Source organism: Rhea pennata, chromosome 3 (assembly GCF_028389875.1).
Source record: "Rhea pennata isolate bPtePen1 chromosome 3, bPtePen1.pri, whole genome shotgun sequence".
Lineage (NCBI taxonomy): Eukaryota > Metazoa > Chordata > Aves > Rheiformes > Rheidae > Rhea > Rhea pennata.
In genome coordinates, this window is record NC_084665.1 from 22197374 (window position 1) to 22203576 (window position 6203).

Here is a 6203-nt window from a genome sequence, read left to right on the forward strand (position 1 = left end):
TGGGAGAAGAGGACCTTCTCATCTGAGAAAGCTGTTCTTCTTGAACAGGGGACCATACGGAGGCAGCTGCTGAAACAGCCACAGCAGCACTGGAAACAATTAATTCCAAAGATCTGTTTTGGTACATTTCCAACTGCAGATAAGCCACAAAGGTCATATTCCTGCCATGCTTCCCCTTTTGTTTATGGGAGTGGAGAAAGAAATATGCAATATGCCTTTTAAGGGGAAGGGATGGTATTTTCACTCTTGTGGGTCGGGAGGGAGGAGCTGCCTCTTAGCCTGAGAAAGAAAAACCAGGAGGGAGGCCACACTAAAGGCCCAGAGCTGTCACTTTTGGCAGGCAGACAGCATCTACTACAGGACAAGGAGGAAGGGGCTTGGCCTTACTTGTCTCTGCAAAGGGGAACAGGGTTTAGGTTTGCCTGGGAATGCAGTTAGAGCACCTCTCTCCTAGGGGCTGTGAAGGAGCCCTCTTTCCCCCCATGTCAGTATTGGTGTGCCCTAACCCACCTCATGCATGTCTGTCTGCAGATTCCAGGCTGCCAGGACAGGACAGGACAATTGGATATTTGCCTCTGGGAAAGAGACCTTGTGGAAGCACACAGAAAGTCAGATTTTGCTCTTACTGAATCAATAAGGTTGTTTGGGTGCATCAGAGAATGGAATTTGGCCCAGCTGGTTGTCAATAGCTGTGGTGCTTTCTCTAGTCACAGTTATTGTCAGGACAGCAATTACTCATGCACTTATTTTCCTGTAGAGATGATTTTAATAATTCACCCTCCCTGATCTCTTTATTTTTTTCCTTTTTCTTTTTTTTTAAGCCAGGGTGGTCTAGCCTTTATGACCCTAAACTGCTGAACAGACTGTAGAAGTGACTTTAGCTGGAGCTTCTCCATTCTTCTTGCTTTCTAGCTCTGCTTTCCCTCACTGATGTTTTCTCCATTAGCTATCCTAAGGAGAGACAGAGGAGGGGTCTTATCCTAAGAAAAGGAGCTAAGACCATGTGTTTGTACAGAACATGGTTTATAAATAAAAATCATCAGAAAGCAGGACCCTTTCTCTTTCCCTCCTCTCTTACTCCTTCCCTCCCTCTCTCTGACTTACACTCCTTTGAGACACAGATGTGCCATCTATCCTTTCTTGTTGATGAGCTCCTTACATTGCTTTATGCTGACTGTATGTGGGTTCCAGAAGTAGACATGAAGACCTCTTGTGACAGGAGTCTGTTCTGTTTCCTATAGTACATGTTATACTGAGGAGGTTAATAACCGAGCAATTGCTTAAACAGGGAAACCATAATGATGAGAGAATTGAAAAAAAAAAAAAAAAAAAAAAAAAAAAAGTCTGTATCTATCCTGCTGAGATTCCTGGCTAGGTTGCTGCCAGCCATGGTTGGTTGGTTTAGCTTAAATACACTGACCCAAGTAGGTTTGAAAAACTACTTTACTTCACTGAAGCAAACTCCTACTTAGTCATTTGTCTATTGTTTTAGAGGTGGCATAAACTGCCAGGTAAGTAGAAATATGTTTGTTTTGAACCTGTAGGGAAACGTCCTGTAGAGCAATTACAGTGTTAACCTATAACTGCATTTGCTTAATGAAATCCTATAGATAAGGCTATGAACACAGATCATCTTACTCTAGTTCTGTTGGCTGAAGATGTTGAAACCTGCTCCTCCCAGTCCTCATCCGTACCCACTCTCCACAGGCAGAAGGGATTGCAGAAGGGATTCATGGAGCCACTGGTGACAGCAGCTTGCCTGCAATGGTTCAGAACATTCACATATTTGTCTTGAGCAGAGATGTGCTACTGAGCATTAGGATGGCAAGGACATATGCATGCAGTAGAAAGGGCTGCGAGGTAGATGCCTGGCCACAGCCCAACAGCAGCAACTGAGAGTTAAACTGGAGCATTTGTGAAGATCAACAGATATTTGCTGACTTCACCTGTCTAACCATGTATGTCTAGTTTAAACAGTGCTGTTCACCTTTGCAACTGGGTGCTGGTGCTGTTTCTTGCCTGAATAGTCCCATGGCTCACTCTGAGAAAGTAAAGCCCAGCACAACAGGACAGGCTGGTGCTGGTGCGTCTGCTCTGGAGATGAAGAGCTTCTGTGCTGGGCTTTGAGCCTGCAGAAAGCTGTCTAGAAGGCTGATCCCTCCCTTGCCTGGCTGCTGACAGATGTCTGGATTGCCAGAGGGATTGCGAGAGGGCAGCAGTACACACTTTCACTGCAGGGTAACATCTTCATGCAGGCTCCCATGCAAAGGCTTACCCCAGGCCAAAGCTATGCCTCTGCTGGGACTAGGAGCTATGACGTGACATGCTGTAGCTGCTGTTGCTACTGTACAGTCCCGCTTAGGCACCCCATTGTCTCATAGGATCAGCCTGCAGTCCCGTAAATCCCTTGTATTGTACTCACCCTGGCTACGCTGAAGCTACCTAGAACAGGTCCATCTTGTGCTTCATGTCGACCTTCCATTGCTGTGGCAGGGTTAACCTATATAGACTGCTTACTATGCAGCAAAACCATCCATATGGCATTTCAGTGCAATAACTGTAGCATTTTAATTTCTTACCCTCATAGCAGCTTCCCCATTGCAGGTAAGTGACAAAAAGCAAACAGGAGTACAGGGATGCTTCTTTAGGGCTAATGCTGGATCTAGTTTTCATTATAAACTCATTTTGTGCACAGTTTTAAACCCATCCGCTTCCTTTGAAGATGAACTGTTTGGTTAAAATGGGGTTATATTTTCCCTCATACTAGAGGATCATTTAAGAGGGAAGTTTGTGGTTTACTGAAGAAGGTGCATTGAAAACAGACTTCCAAAAAAGGGGAGTTATTCTTTTCTTGCAAAAGGTAAACAGAAATTAAACCAATTATCAGCTTTGCTTCAGGTACTGCACTGATATTCAGTAATGAGGACAAGCAAAGGTTGGGGAGGCTGCAAAGCGGTACATTGAAAACTATAAGGAATCAAACAGTGCTTAAGAAAACAAATGTGTGGACTTAGGGAGTGAACATATAGAAGTACAGTTTGGCCCAAGGAGATCTGCTTTTATCTGGTTCATGGAATAGCTGCTAAAGTACAAGATATTAGGTTTGATGTTTAAATATTGTGTTGGTTAGCACCTTTGCTTTCTCCAAGTTTCCTTATTTTCCATTTTACCGTGTAACTTGTTATGTAACTTTGCGAAAGTCATTCAACCTCTTGCTTCCTGTTTCTAAAATTAAAATAATTTCAATTTTCAAGGCACACTGAGCACCTTCTGAGAGCACAGCTACAGAAATACAAGCCAGTAGTTTCTCTGTGTACACCTGGAGATGATCATATGTGCATTTTGGACACGTGTGGGCAGATGACACACCCCACCCCTATCACTGGATTAAGTCCTCTGTCCTGAAGAGAGAGGAGTGTGGTTACAGACACAGGGGATAGGTGTTTAGTTTCTAGTCCTGTTAAAGCACACCCTTGCTCAAGGTTGAACTCTCCTTGACATCCAACATTTTTCCGTAAAATTGGAACTTTCTTTATTCTGTTTAGATCCTGGTCTCAGGTGGGATGGGAGACTGTCTTTTATTGTGTCTATGGGAGACTGTCTTTTATTGTGTCTTCACAAAGCCTGCTAGTGAACACCTAACTTTGGTTGTTACTCTGCTTCTCTGAAATAAACCACCCTATGACTGAGTGGGCAATGTAGACAAATGCTCTTTATAAAAATTGAAATAGAAGTGCCTGATTCTGCAATCCATGCTGAGTAGAGAGCATGGAGCAGTCATCACGATGGTAAGCATTGTCTGCTAAATCCTGTTAAATCCTTTCTTTACACACCACTGAGGAGGAGATTTGAATGTTAAGAGCAGATAGGATGTAGACATTCATCTCTGTTTATACACAGGACAGGTGCTGTACATTGCAGTGTTGGCTAAGGTGAAATTTTTGTTTGATTCCAAACAAGAGAAAAGGTCCCTGATTGTAGAGTGGAAGATAAAAGAATGGTTCAAATGGAGCAAATCCTTCAATAATAAGGGACTCTTCAGTCTGAGAGCACTTAAATGATTTCTGTGTCATTGGTGAGAATTTTGATGGCTTCTTGTTCACATCTATTAAATTTCCAGTGTGTTTTTAGCAATCTTTACCCTTTTTGCTGGCTTGAACGGGTTTGATTAGGTTTTATGTGGTTAGTATAGTGTGACAGTTTGTGAGGATTCTTTTGAATTCTGAAATGATTTCACTTTGCCTGCGATTTCTACAAAGAGCGAGTGCACACTGATGGCCAAAGCATTTGAAGAAAATAAATGTCAAAATCCCATGTGCTGCTACTTCTGGAAGTGGAAATTTGACTAAGATCTGTCAGCTGTCATAGCAAGAATTCTTGTGTGTTTTCTGGAAAATAGAATTTTAGTTGTTAGGGGACAGAGATGTATCTCTACTGTGTGTTGAAGTCTAGAACATAAAAGTATTTATAAAGTTGTTCATTGAATATGCTCAGAAAAAAAATCACAGTGGTTGTGGTGTCTGCAAGCAGGAAAAAGGCTAGCCTTATGTCAAAGGCTAACAAAATGTATTAAAGATGAAGTCAGCAAAAGTTCTGTAGGAAATCCTCTGAAACAAGAGATAGAGAGCAACAATATCCCTTATAGTCAATATTCTTATAAAAATATACATCTAAGTCAAATATAAGATAAAATTACGTTTGGCCTCTCTCTGCATCGTAAGAAGATTTGGCAAAAGCTGATCTTCAGAACTGAGTACTACTTTCTTCTGGTAAGTTCTGTACAGCTGTTTTGCTAGGTGAGCTCCTTGAATAAGCAATTCATGAAATATTTGCTCAGTGCATGTTGCTAGTACTGACAGATTTGATAGGGAAGTGAAAGATAGCTACCATATTATGTCAAAGATCCTAAGTGTTTTCGAGCAAATATTTGCTTTAGGAGACATCTAATTTTCAGAGGATGCCCAAGGACAGAAACACAGTTTCCAGCTCCCATGGTTGGGAGGAAGACCATTTTCAGACTGTGAATTGAGCACAAACATGTGGGGAGCTCCTTCCCTATGCCTGAGGGCAGCCCAAAAGGACCATTTTGAGGGAAGCATGAGCTAACCTTCGCCTCTGTGGTGAAACTGATGTTAACCTCAGCAAGTCATCGACAAAGAGGAACAGAGAGTATGAAAAAGCGGCAGCTGTGTTCCATGTTGGCACCTGAGGGGAACTGAACCAAGTTTGTGGATAGAATCTGAGACTATTGCATTTTTTGATTATTCTGTTTACTGTGTTGTTGGAGAAGGGAGCTGTTAACGAAGTAACTGCATTCTGCTATTAAAAATGCAACTTTCCTTTCTACTGGGTATCACAGTGACTTGTATTTTATAAGCCTTCAGCAATTAATACCTTCAGATAGGACTACTGTCTTTACTGTTGTGAGAAGGAAGTTATTCCATGAGTTACCTGCTTAAAATCTTTGCTCAGGATGCACATGTTTACCTTCAGCAGATGCAAGGAGCAGAGATTTCTAGAGGTCAAACTGCTGCATATTTGAACATCTTATAGTTCTTTTCTCTCCACTGCACATTAGAACTGTTGCCCTACTGTGGTAAAGCAAAACTAGAAACCATTAAGTATGAGTTTGTGCTGAATGAATCACTGTCTCACACGGAACATTAAAGAGAAAGAAGCTGATTGTTTAAAGAACAGCTGTGAAGAGAACAAATGGACCTGTTTTTTAACTTTTAGCTATTCATCCAAAAAAAAAAATTCAATACTTCTGAAATGTTGCTACCTGTTTTCGTGATTTTTTTTCTCCAAATTGCTGAAAGCTAGTTTTACTGCATTTTACACTATTTTTGGATTATCTGTAATCCAACTAGAAATAGGATGGGTAGTCATAGTTTGAAAATCCCAGTTGAAAAATGGATTTTGCACATTCATCCCAGAACCAAAATCCTTAGGCGCTAATTTGGGTGTATCCACTCAACAGAGTGGGTTCAATGATATCATAGTAACAAGATCTTATCTGCTTTAACTCCACCTTTCTCCTCTGCTCAAGACTGAAGGATTTGCATTCCTGTAAGTAAGATGCTCCTGGCGCTCTCGCTGTCGGAGAGGACATGGTGGGATGCATCATTCTGTCAGCCCACTGGATCGCCTGGGTGGCAATGAGATTTTCTCTGATGTGATGCACAGATACACGTTGAGATATT